Below are 14,725 nucleotides of genomic sequence, written 5' to 3'. Positions count from 1 at the left end.
TAATGGTTTGAAAAGATACATTAAATCTAGGAATAATCTACACTATATGTTAATTAGGGTAACAATGCTATTAAAATTGACCCACCCTTTTAAATCTTACAAAAAATGACCCACTTCCTCTCCTTCCTCTCTCTCTCTCTCTCTCTCTCTCTCCGTCCATTAAATTATCAGATTTGCTCCAGGATCCTCCATCGGCCCAATTCACTTCTCGAGAAAACCCCTACTGCCGTAAAAAAACTTCCCAATTCAACCGCACAACGGTGGCGACGAGCAGCAACCACCTCACTTGTTAGTGTTTTCCGGCGACAGAAATGGAAAATGAGAAGAAATTAGAGAGCTTCGTGCTTATACATAAGCAAAGAGACATAACGTCGGAATCCTAGCTCGTAGCGCCACCGCTTTCGGTGTCTCCTAGATGTTACTCATTGGCCGTCGAGATTTCAACGCCTCCGCTTTTCTATATAATAGTGTATAATATTGTATAATAGTGTATAAGAGGTGTGTATACACTCGTATACACACCTCTTATACACTATTATATATTTTTATACACCTATATACATTATGTATATGTCTTGTGTAAAAAGTGCAATTATTATTAAAACCAGTCCAGATCTATGTTTATACCCACTTATACAATATTGTATGTTACATCCCGTACTCTCATGCGTTGGAAAGTGTGCGGTTAAATGATATTAGTAATGGACACGAGATGATCCCCTAAGCTTATAGGTGGTTAAAGTGATGGTACACACGTATCGTAAGGATTTGAAGTTAGACCAATCGAAGAAAAATAAGTTTTGTCAAGTTTCAACATTTATTTGAATGAAATGCGGTCCGAGCAATAATACCCCGTATTTTGGACCGTGAAACTAAGCCATCCAACATGAGCAAATTTACCCGAGCCCGGAGAATTCGATCATATCCAAGGATGAAAATTAAGAGCCCGGTGTATACAAGGAATGAAGTCCCAAAATTATTTAAGACGACGAAATGTAACGACGATGATCGAAAATAATATTTTATGTATGGCAAATAAGGCTATAGACTAGTGCTATATTAGATGAGCATGATAATGAGTATATGTAGTGTATTAAAATTTATCCATATTTAAGTTAATTGAGATCAGGAAATTAATTATGCGTGTAATTGATTAAATGGAGATTTGTATTGGAAACAAGAAATTTATGAAAATTATGGGATAAATATTAAGTGGACATAATCCAAGTAGGTACGGATAGGTGGCAGCAATATCATTAATACATGAGCACACGTCCACGTGGAGTCTTGCCAAGGAATGGAACAGATGACTAATGTCCTATATATTGATATATGTGTTGAAGTACAACTTGGATAATTTCCTAATATAATAAAATATTGGAGAAGAGTTGGAACCCACGGCTAATGAAATATGAAATGGTTTGGATTGTATTCTTTTTTATTTCTCTAATTCAAAGCTTGTAGGAACAATAGGTGTGACCCTTTCTTTTAGCTGAATATTAACCCTCAAATACAAGTATGGCAGCAACGTTTTTTTTTCCCTCTAAAAGAAAACACAGTAGTAACGTTATTTTCCAAAGCATGGCAGCAAGTTGCCTTTCCAAAAGAGAATAACAATGTTTCCAGTTACGTTGGGGAGATCGAAGGTTGCTTCGTAGTGAAATAAAGCGGAAGAAGAAATTGCGAAATTTGAGCAATTAAGAATAGAAATTCCTCCGAGAAAAATAAGGTAAGATTTTCTTGTTTTATGGTGTAATTGTGTTAATAGTGTTGTAATGGAGTTATTAAAATTAGATTGGACGGAATTAGAATTAAGAAAATGCATGAAATTGATGTTATAGGAATTGTGGGTTGAAATGGATTTAGAAAGGTTGTTGGGTTGTTAGAATTGTTATGGGCTGAATTGTGAGAATTATATATATATATATTTTGTTGTTGTTATTGTTGTTGATAATTTGGCCGAGTTGAATTCTCGGATTGTTGTCGATAAATTGGCCGAGTTAGATTCTCGGGGACGGTGCATTTACAGGGGAAATGCTGCCGAAATTTCGGCATATTATAAATGAATTTATTTGGAAGACTAAGGCAAGTGTGTGACAATGTGTTTAATGATTGTGTAATCTTCTTGAATGTAGACTAGCGATAGCGAGCTTGGACAAATAAGCGTAGCTAATAGGACGTGGGACATGTATGTAAAGCTGTCCTTTCCTTCTTTTTGGCATGATCTATGACAAGTACGAAGCGTAACGATATCCATAATGAATTCATTCCTAGATGTAGGATATCCTGAGTTCTTTGACCTCTTAAGCCCGAAGGGGCATTCTCAAGTTATGCGAATTCATAATGTTGACTAAATCCCGAAGGGGACATTCATAAGGTCTTTCTCTTACCTATGCATTTTATATTTAAATTTGTGAGTCTCGAAGGAGACAAATGAAAAGGGTTTGATTGTATACATGACGTCCATAATAGTTTTTTTTTCTAAATTATTTCATGACGCGACTGAGCGTGCTATATAATGTATGGCCTCGGCTTAAGTCTGAGTGTGCTACGGCCTCAGCTTATGTCTGAGCGTGCTGTATAACATATGGCCTCAGTTTACGTTATGCCAATTGAGTTATGCATATGGTTTCACTAATAATTTCGAGGAAATTAGTTTTATACTAAAGGAAACATAAAGTTAGATTTGAATAATGTCCATAACTTTCTTATGCTAACTCGGATTGTCTTGAAACGTGTTTATGACTTTACTAATGATTCCGAGAAAACTAGTTTTATACTAAAGGAAATATAAAGTTTGATTTCCAAAACCACTCCGAAGGGGGTGTGAGATTTTACTAGTTAATTTTTCAAAACCACTCCGAACGGGGTGCGAGGTTTTACTACTTCATTTCATTTACAACTTATGTCTACTTTACACGTCATCATTATTATGCCGGAAGCGGCCGTCCGAAGGGACTATTATATTATTATGCCGGAAGCGGCATGCCCGAAGGGGCCATCATCATTATTATGCCGGAAGTGGCCATCCGAAGGGACTATTATGTTATTATGCCGGAAGCGGCATGCCCGAAGGGGCCATCATCATTATTATGCCGGAAGCGGCCGTCCGAAGGGACTATTATGTTACTATGCCGGAAGTGGCTGTCCGAAGGGACTATTGTGATACTATATTTATATTGTGTATTCTAGAATTTGTGTATGCCGTATTTATATTGTGTATGCTAGAATTTGGGTAAGGTACCATATGGCACAGTTCAAAATGCTGTTCCAGGTTACTCCCGGGTTGCTTTTAAACTTGTTTACTATTACGCTTTTCCTTGTTTATGATTCAGTAATGCTTTACATATTCAGTACATATTCCGTACTGACCCCCTTTCTTCGGGGGCTGCGTTTCATGCCATGCAGGTACACCCAGATAAGTAGAAGATTTTGCTAAAGGTGTTCCAGCGGGATTGGCGAGCTCCATCTCAGTTCGGAGTGTTGCCGGGTCGAAGTACTTATGTCATGGTATTTTGTATATGTTAGAGACTTTGCAGACAGTGTCCTGTGGATAGGGCGTCGAGAGGTGCGAATCATTTGTAGATGTTAAAAAAAAAAGTATGTATTTTCAGGTGATCTCAGTTGGTAAAAAGTACGTAATTGATTGAAAGTTTTCATAATCTGTATTAAGACAATGATCTCTATTTGGAAAAGTTTCATGTTTTAAAAGTTTTTGAAATGACAGGTTTTGGTAAAGCAAACGTTTGAGGGTTCGCTCAACTCTGATGAGAGTCGGGTGCCCGTCATGCCCTACCATTGCTAGGGTGTGACAGTATGATTGTGTATAAATGTGTATAAGTGTGTATTTTCGTGTATAAAGTATAATTATATCTTTAGGAAATATATCTACACATTATACACTTTCATACACCTACATACATAATGTATCTGAAAAGTATATAAGTGTATACATTGTATAAAAGTGTTTTTGGGTTATATTTTTACAATATAGGTTTTGAGCTATATTTTTGCAATGTAAGTCAGTGAATTGTACATTTATGAAATTTCCCTTTAAATCTATGCTTGTGCATATAAATGAAAAATAAAATTTAAATAAATAGTAGATTATAAAAACTACCGTTTAACATAAAATTCAAAAATAGAAGCCACCTTGAAACTAATTTGAAGAGCAAATAGGTCAAATATTAAGTGGAATATTGAAACAAATTATTCCTGTAGAATTTTCAAAAGTCACGTCACCCCCCCCCCCCCCCCTCTGAAATTCTCGTAAGTTTTGTTCTCTTTTGTAGCACGGTTAATATATTCAAGTGCTTAAATAATCAAAGACTATTAAATATGATACTTCATGCACGTTATACTTGTAATTCAAATAATGTCACATTTTCTTCTAAATTGTAATTTTATGTTGTCTAAAATAGTTTCTTTGATTATATGTTATAAACACTACCAATATTTTTAATAACTGTAATATTTGGAGTACATGATCACATTTCTTTCTCATGTATTTTCAATTTAAAATTTTTGAGTTTTAATTACAACTATGAAAGTTACCTACATGATTCTTTTTGATATTTTTAGTCCTTTAATCTGCTATTTGACGATGTAAAAGTTCATTTGAACTATAATGGATTGGGACCAAAGATTGCTTCAGTTAGTTATTTTTCCTTATCCTTTATGCTAATTATAACTCATTAATATTTTATTTGTGGAAGGATATGTTTCTTTTTCAATTCAAATTCAAAATTTAATCACACTCAACTTAAATTTTTTATTTTTCAGTTTAAGGTCAAACGTAACCATACTTTAAAAGTTAACTCCATTCAGAGTTATTACAAACGATTGTAGCATGTTTATTTTTTAATTCAAATTCGGAAATGTTCCAGATGGTGATACGATCCTCACCAATTTTCGCGTTGAATCTCTTTACTTCTCCATTGGAAGAATTTTGGGCATGAATATATGCTTGTGGGACATCTTCAATTCGTGACATAATTGTGAATGCTCTGGTTTCAATTATTTTCGAATAGCTTGACCATATCGTGTTAGATAAAACAGAAGATTTAAAATTTTCAAGTCCAAGAACTGAATTTTATAAGAAGTCATTAGGTTATCATAAAGCAAATACAAAACAGAGTTGAGGACCTAGAAAAAGGATATGTATATTCTGGTAAAAGCATTTCATAAGTAAATTGTGTAACAGTGTAAGTAGTCTAGACTCTCGTGAATATGAGAAAATACTACATACAACGACCTTCGGTATTTTTGTAGGACTTTAATTTCATGTTCCAACTATCATGTGTTTATTTTAATTAATTTTCTTTGAGTTGGTTGATGTGGCGTGATTTTACGCCACAATCGACGCTTTTCGGCTATAAGTTTTACTTGTTTTTAAGCAAGTCTATGTTATTTTACGTGTTTTTTAGTATGTTTCAGGTAATACGGGGTCCCTAGAGCCAAAGTGTGGAAAACAAGCAAAAAAAGAGCAAAAAAACTGCAAAACTGGAAACAATTGGACATTCTGGAAAAATTCGTGAAAAAATACTCTGCGTGTTCGCGCAGGTATCCCACGCGTTCGCGCCGACGCGCGTTATTAAGTCCACGCGTTCACGCAGGAACGACACGCGACCGCGCTGAAGGAAGAGCGTGATTTTAGGCGTTCGCGCAGATACGTGGCGCGTTCGCGTAGAAGGAATTTCTGCCCAGTTCGACCAGAACTTGGGTTTTGACGATTTCTTCCATTCCAGTTCCTATAAAAAGAAAACTAGGGTTTTCTAAACACATCTTTGACAGTTTTTCATCAAGCTTTGGAGGTTAGGGTTTCATCTACACCATTGGAGGAGAAGATTGGAAGCACTTCAATGAGATGTTTCTTAATCCTTTCTTCAATTCCTTGTTTTGTATTGATTATCTAAGTGTGTAGCTTTCTATTTCATGACTTGAATCTTGTTTATGAAAATATTCTTGATTAAAGTTTGGTTTGAAACTCTTGTTATGCTTATGTATTGAATGATTTTTATTCCTAATGAAGTGGGTTATTGTTTCTTTAATTGATCTCGTTCTTGAATGTTTCCAAAGGGATTAGCTAACCCTAGGACTCACCCATTTACTTTGATTGAGCTCGGAAGAGGAAATCTAGGTTGGGAAAGATTGATTAACAAGAATTTGGGTCATTAAACCCATCTAATAACTTGAGCTCGGAAGAGGATAGTTACTTGAGGTTAAATTGATTGTGCCTAATATCACACTCTAAGGCTTGGAAAAGCTTAGAGTGAGATCCATTGATTTGGTTGGAAGACTTTCAATGAGATTTTAGAAATCATTATCTATTTACATAAACCCGTTCTTAGTTGTAAAATCATGAAATACATTGGATCGTTACTTGAGTGTAATTTCCTTTGTATCCAAACTTGTGGTCATTGATCATTTTACTTGCTTTCTAGGTTAGTTTATATTTTTGCATTAGTTATAATTTTCTCCAAAAACCAAAATATTATCCATCGTTTGACTTTAGCTTAGTTGGTGAAAGTTCCTTACTTTCTTAATCGCCTAGCATATTGTTCCCTGTGGGATCGACCCCGACTCATAGTTGGGTAAAATATATTGCATACGACCGTGTACACTTTCTCTTTGAGGAGTGGATTTGGACGTTATCATTGGTTATTATAGATCTTTTTAATGCCTTTATCTGCTTTTCTCTGAACAGGAAGTGTTTTTGGCATGTTACTCTTCTTGGTGCCAATGTACTTCCTCTTCAAGTTTAATTAGATGCACCACATCTAATTAATATTACCACTATATTAGCTTTTAATCAGCAATATAAAACTTCATTTAACTACAATTGATTTGGATAAAAAATTACTTTCGCTAATCACTTTTCCTTTTACTTTCCGTTAATTAAAAAGGGGGGAAACGTTTTACATGTGAGTTATTTTTCCCTCTTCTTTCATTAGTTATTTTCAATTCTTACACACACACACACAAAAAAAAAAAAAAAAATTAAAAAAAATCAAGTTTTTCACCATCATTCCTAGTCTTAAAGTGAGCAGTAGAATTGATCTTACCAATTACGATCTTGAATAACCTCGCTTTAAATCAATCAATCACATAGTAATCTGCATCAACGGTAATGGATTGACTATTTAAAAGTTCTTTTCAAATAAAGGTAACGACGTAGCCATGTATTACCATTATATCAAAATAATTAAAACTTTGAGGATAACATACATTATACATGTACTCCAGATATGAAGAACTGTCAAAAAATTGATACTGCTTACAACTTTGATTTGAAAGAGATCTCCAAAATGATATAAATAAGTAAAACTGCACCACAAAAGACAAGAAATAGTTTAGAATTGTTGAGACATCCTACAACAAATAAATCAAGTGAAAGAGAGCAATATGAAAAATGATATGGAAAAGTTGAACTGCATCAGTAAAAAACATGACGATAATGAATTAACAGAAAGTAACGTAATTAATAACATGAATAATGAGGAAAGAGATAGTAACACGTTAAATAAAAAACAAAAGTAAGAATATGAAGCATTGAAAGAACATCACAAAAGAAAGAAGAAGGAAAATGCTGGCGAATGTTGGATCCAGCTTTGGATTTGAAGGGATTAAATAGGGGAACGAAATAGAGATGTAGATAATAAATATAGAAGACATAGGTTCAAATTCAAAAAAATAATTCAATTTAAATTCAAACATTTTATCTGACAATTTAAATTAACCATATGTTTATCACTTTAGCCACTCAAAGCTTTATCCAGTAATTGATTTTTTAAAAATTGATTCTGAAGCGATCTTTCTTCAAATGATTTTAAATTTTATAATTAGCTTCCAAGATTGCAACAAACTCATATACATTCTCTATGCCTACCAAGCACCTTACTTTGACTGAGGAAAACAAAATTAAATAATGAAAATCAAACTCTCAGTTCAAGCACGGACTTATCTATTGAGAAGCAAATCAAATTAATTCAAAAATTGAACTTTATATTTAAAGTCAATATTTTATCTTTCAATTAAAAAACTTTATCCTTTTCAAAAAAGTTACATGGTAAATCAAATTAAAAATCTTATATTTCAACTTATATTTTGTTACATAAATATTAAACCTTGTCCGAAAATTGCTAAATGACCTTGTATTAGCTTGTCACTCGGCTTAATCACGTTGCAAGTTATATATATGTATATATAGACACACACACACATACATATTAAATAATGATTTGACAAAAAATAATGTCAAAAATTAAACTTTATCTTTAAAGTCAATATTTTATCTTTCAATTAAAAAACTTTATCCTTTTCAAAAAAAGTTACATGGTAAATCAAATTAAAAAACTTATATTTCAATTTATATTAAATATTGTTACATAAAATATGAAACCTTGTCCGAAAAATACTAAATGACCTTGCATTAGCTTATCACTTGGCTTATCATTAACAGTTCATTATTTTTTTCCAACAATACCATAACAATTATCCCAAAAAAAAATGCAACATATATTTTAGTTACATTTCGGATTAAGATTATTATTCTTGAATGTCACGTGAGTTTTATGTAGATAATTACTATAATCACTTTTATGATTATTATCTAGTGGATCTTATATATAATATTTGTTTTCAAATAATTAACTTTAAGTTCAAAATTGAAAATTTTCAATTATCATGGAAAGATAAAACATGTACCCAAAAGGTGTTTTTATTATATTTATAAATAGAGAAAATTTAATTAATTCTGTTATATATCAAGTTGTTTCTCAATTTAAATTTTATTTATCCGAAAAGTACATGTTTTATATTTTCATGATAAGATTAATTTTATAAAAAAATAATAATTAATGAAGCTAAGGTTGATAACGTACCGCAACTAAGAGATCTCAATTTCAAATCTAATGGATATGGATTCTTTTATCATTACATTTAAATTTAATTTAAAAGATTTTATCTTCCAATTTCAAATTTCAAATCTTCTAATTTTAGTTTATATTATATGTTATTACAACAAAGAAAAACATTGTCTTAAAGTAGCCAAGTGGCTTGTTATTAGCTTGCCACTTGGCTTAATCCCATTGCTTGTGCCTCTCCTTTTTTATATATATAGATATAGATATTTTTTTAGTCATAAAGCTCGAATCCGGTATTCCTGATAAATCATATTTATTTTATCACAGTTTTTAGCTCTCGTTTGATCATAGATTTTCAAAATAAAAAATAAAAAAATTGCTTGTTCATGAAATTTTAATCAGTTTTTGAAAATTTATCGTTAAATAATTATCAAGTTGAATTTTTTTTTTTGTTGAAATTTCACTTCTACTCACATAATTTTAATTTTTTCAAATAAAATACATGTTCAAAAATAACTTCAAGTTCCAAAAATTATTTTGCAAGTGGCCAAACACTAAGTTAGTGGCATGTAACTATAATGATGATACTTGTTTATGTCATTTTACGTGTTTACAATGTTGGGAAAAAAATTCATATGCATATATGACCCAAAATTTGATATGATCCCTTTCATCTTAAGTGAAAATTTTGTATTTATCTATACTATTTTAAAAGCATGAATATAAATGTTGGTTGACCAAAATAACCTTCAAATATTAAACAAATTTTATACCCTTATTATTAACTTTAACTTCTACTAGAAAAGAATAAAATTGTCATTGAAAAGAGGCTATTACATAGTCAGTTACTGATGTAAACACAAATTCTAAAAGTCCAATCCTATTTAGGCCAAGTTATGCCCATTAGCAAACATACGAACTCTTTGAACCTTGAAACCTAATCAATTATGCAACAGATTTTTAAGCATTATCCTTTTAGTACCAATTAATTGCTATAATCAATTAAATTGAGCACTATATATAGCTCAGAAGTAGAGCTTTGTGTTTTGTGTTTAAGAAAACAATAATTTAATTACCATCTTTAATAAAATAATATTAATGTTGATAACATATTCTAATTTCAAAAGACCAAGCGGTAACTTTTTGCCTATATTAATTTCTACCCCATAAGTTATGGACCATAACTATGTCCTTTTTTTTTCGGGGTAACTTACAGAAATGACTATATAATTAGAGTTGTTAATAAAACAAACAACGCATAAAATAAAAAATTCAATTCATTTGATATAGTCATAATACAATCAAATATATGTATTCAGTCATATACATATGTATATAAATACACATACAATTGTACTAAGCTTTTGATACATATATACAACTATATGTGGCTACGAAATGTAATTAGCTTAAATAGTAGTTATTAACCATAAATACCTCTTAGAGTTAGGTATGTCATGTAAATTTTCCTTTTTTTTTTTCCACCCGGTGTCCGGTATCTGCATTGGAGCCTGACTATATCCGGACTCGCACCGCGTAGGGCCCCATTCGGGGGGAAGCACTCCCTACCAAGAATCTTTCCATACTCAGGGCTCGAATCCAAGATCTCTGGTTAAGGGAGTAGGAGCCCCGTCCGCTGCACCACATCCTTTGGTGGTGACCATAACTATGTCCTACCAATTAGTGAGAATTCTAAAATCATTTCAATTCTACAAGGTCGAAAGTATATAAAACTCAAAATTTATATGATTAACGATTGATGATAATTAAATTGTAATAATATTTAAGAACCCAATATTTAAGATTTTGAGTTCAATTGAAATATTGCTATCATATTAGACTATAGAGAGACATTGTCATTACCCTTTCAAACATATCAGTACTTTAATTTTTTGAATATCTTAGAATACTAACGAAAGCTAATAGGTTCTAATTGCAAGACTTAATACGACTATATATGTAGAATATAAATAATGTTACTTCGATTTGGACAAAACTTGAGTTTTGTTATATTTGAATTTGAGTAAAAATGATTATATTATTTGTATCAAGATTTTGAAAACTCCATCTTGAACTTAAGATATAGATCAAGTTTATTGGCAATACAATAATACTAATCTACAAAAGGAATTGTTGGTCAATGTAACTCTCAAAACATGATACGGTTGAATTTTAACTTAGTAACATACTTTACGGTTGAATTTTAACTTAGTAACATACTTTTTCCTTCTCTTTATTCTTGGATATTCTTAAACAATAATATGTTTGTCCGTTAGTTTTTATTTTAAGTACCTCTATGACAATATTCAAGTTCCAAAATGTCAGAAGGATTGAAACGGTCTAATGCATAATGATTTTAAGGACCAAAACTTCCTATAATTGAGTTATTGGTTAATATGCAAATTCACTTTAGATTGCTATCTATTTATAATTCCGATATTTTATAAAGGGTCTTTTGATCCACAACACGTGCTAATAATTGGCATGATATTAACGTGCAAGACACGTTCGTAGAAACTAGTTCCACTAAAAAGTTAAAAAGTTTAATGTTTTGATATTATTGATAAGCCCATTTATGGAATGTAGAGTTGTGTGAGTTTTTTAAAAGGCTTAATACATAGATAGCCACTCAAACTTGACACTATATTTTTCCTTTTGACAGCTTAACTTAGCCTTGTTCCATTTTAACACTTGAAGTGGCCTCGGACTGTGTCATTTAAACTTCGCTATCTCCCATTCTGTGTTTAAATGACACAGTCTGAGGCAACCTCAAGTGTTAAAATGGAACAAGGCTAAGATCAGATGCCAAAATAGAAATAGTGTCAAGTTTGAGTGCTTATCTATGTATTAAGCCTTTTTATTACTAAGATTTTAGATTACAACAAAATAAATCGCTTTTTTAAAATGTTAGCAACAAATTATAGGAAAATCTTTCATTTTTAGCATTATTTCTATTTTCTTAGATTCTTATATGGAGAATTATTGATCTAAAATTCACTTTCAAGCTTTAACAATGTACATGTAATCTGTTTGTATTATGGAACAGAAAGAGTAAGATGGAATCGCTATTGCTAGTCAAGAATAGAATCGATCTTGCTTGCCCTAGAATGATGAGCATCTTTCATTCATCGCCTTATAATTTTATTCCTTTTAGCCGAGTTGAAAGACTTACCGTGATTATTTATTCTTTTCACCTTTATGGTGTTCTAATATGGTATAAGGAATATTCACTTCTTCCACTAAAAATATAGATTGGTATAAATAATATATTCACATAAATTAACATTAGTGTATATGAAACGATTTTGTTTTGGAATTCATATAATAGTTTCATGGCTTTTTTTATTTCCCTAACCAATTTAGTATTCATTCCGCAAAAAAAATTCCTATATGAATAAAAACGTCTTTCAAGATTCGAACTTTACTTAGCGAGGAAAGAGTACAAACATAAATATATCTGAACATTAATCAACGTAATCCTAAAAGCATAAAGAGAAGCAAACATCGAAAGATTATCTTTTTTTTTGTGGGTGCACAAAATATAAAATACTCCCTCCGTCCCATAATAAGTGTTACCTTAACAAAAAACACGCATATTAAGAAATTAATAATGCAATGTAAAGTTTACTAAACTACCCCTATATAATAAAAGTAAATTATTTTCCCTTTTGATTAGAACATGCATGAAAAGTAAGTCTTTCAACATTGAGAATCCAACAATACCAAGTTTTTATGTGCTTTTTGTCTTGAATACATAAATTTATCAGTTTTTATCTAAGGGCAAAGTAGGAAAAAACTTGTCAATATATGCATTGATTTCCTAAGGTGATACTTATTATGAAATAATTTTTTTTTTTATTAAGATGACACTTATTGTTGGATGGAGGTATATATACATGAGAATAGAGTTTCAAGTAAAAAAGACTCGTACAAGTATATAATACTTTACTTCAAGCGAATAGCGAATAATAGTGCCTAACTTTCTTTTGCTAGGATGAGAAGTTGACATGTTACCTCAGAGACATCATCTCTTTCTTATGTCTGTGTGTCTATTCGATATACTTAATAGAAACAAATTCCAAGGCAAAAGAGGGAACAGACAATACAGCCAGAAAAACCTAAACGCCTAAAAATCTTATTTTCACTATTTTTTCACTTTGAGTGAAAAAATAAAGTGAAGAATATTTAGTTTCTATGCCCAAATGCCTACTGTGAGTTTTTTTTTTATAATTTCTCTTTGCCATCTTCATTCAAGGTTTTTTTTTTTTTTTTTGTTAGTTTCTGTGTGACGCCATATTATTTCCTCCTAAAAAAGAGATGCTGTCTCTTAGGTAACATGTCAACTTCTCATCCTATTAAAAGAAAGTGACGCACTATTATTCGCTTAAAGTAAAGTATTATATACTTTTACCAGTCTTTTTAGCTTGAAATTCTCTTCTCCTATTGATGAAGAATTGTTTCCACTACATGCTAACTAGAAAGATCATAAGAGAAGATGCCATTAAATTAGATAGATGCCATCAAATCAATAGCTCTTTGATCCGCAGAAGTTAAGAAAAAAATTAAATTCACATGTAAATTTACGTAATAAAAACAGAAAACAAAAAGGAAAATATAGGTATAAATGTATAGAAATATAAAATAGAATACTAACTTCTTTACCGAAGAAATTTGAAGAACGCTATTCAAATGTTGAGCTTGATTATTGGATAAGACAAAATGAGTTATTTTCAAAAATTTGGTTGAATCAAGATAGTGGTTTTTTATTTTTTTATTTTTTAGGGTTGAAGTTGTTCTAGCTAGTGGGAATTTTTGGGATTACTATTATGGGTATTAAATTTGAAGTTGATCTGTATCAATTTGAAGTAAAAACGTGTTGATCAAATGTACACACAAGTAAGTTCTGATAATCTGTCAAGATTAAAGTTTTGATACAGATTGTACTAATGTCCTGATAATCTGTCAGGACTTAGGACAAGAAAAGTTTGCCCATCCATCAAAACTTATGTCAAGTCAAACCTTCAAGACTTGCAATCAAGTTTTAACTTGCAAGCTTCAACTTTTGGTAGAATAGTTATTTTATGAAATTTATTTAGACAGAGTCAATATTTAAATAGTGGCATAAATTGTTAAAATTTCATTAGGTGGTCAGTTTTCACCCTTGTTTTTGAGGTTTTTCATTTTAAAAAAAGCTATTTAATTTATAGTCGTATTGACAAACTTTATACAAAAGCCTTCTCCTTCCTCCTCCTTCTCCTTTGTAAGCAATCACCAACATCCATTCTTTTTGATAGATTTGGGTGCTCATTTCAGCATCAAATATTTGGCTAATCAATCTCAGGATTCAACCCCCCATTTGACAACTCAAGTTTTTGGCATATATTTTATGAAATACTGGAACAAAGGTTGTTGATTATATAGCATGAATACATGATGACACAGTGACTCATAGACACATAAATGTTTTTCAATTTAAACTTGGTCATTATTGAGATATATTTTTATCCTAAAGTTGAATGCTATTCGAAAGAAAAATAGTGAATCTAATTAAAAGTTATATGGTGAATTCTGAAGTTAGGTTTAGTAATACAAATTTCAAATAAGAAATGTTTAAAATATGCTTACACAAGCAATATGTCAAATTATCTATAGTATTGTTTTGACAAAACTTTCGGCCGTGTACGTCCAAAATTGATTATTAAATGGTTAAACTTACAAAAAATTACAAACTTCGATTATACATTAAATAACAGAGATCCTGAAAACGACTATTTGTGTACTTGCCATGTTTGCTCCTGTTTGTGTAAATCGCTCCAAAGAAAGCGAGATATTTGCACCTTAACCTAAATAATTCATCATCG

The 14,725-nt window shown here is 31.2% G+C and overlaps 1 long non-coding RNA gene across 1 annotated transcript; it reads left to right on the top strand.

The window, feature by feature from the left end:
- The first annotated feature begins 1,375 nt into the window (after nt 1–1,375).
- On the top strand, nt 1,376–3,721 carry LOC132629288 (uncharacterized). The gene is made up of 2 exons (XR_009578165.1): nt 1,376–1,729; nt 3,409–3,721. It is a non-coding gene; the product is annotated as an uncharacterized LOC132629288 (long non-coding RNA).
- Nucleotides 3,722–14,725: the final 11,004 nt, after the last annotated feature.

The sequence above is a fragment of the Lycium barbarum genome, chromosome 2, assembly GCF_019175385.1.
Source record: "Lycium barbarum isolate Lr01 chromosome 2, ASM1917538v2, whole genome shotgun sequence".
In the NCBI taxonomy this organism is placed as follows: Eukaryota; Viridiplantae; Streptophyta; class Magnoliopsida; order Solanales; family Solanaceae; genus Lycium; species Lycium barbarum.
The sequence above is the reverse complement of the archived record's forward strand: the minus strand, read 5'-3'. Positions and strand labels throughout refer to the sequence as shown.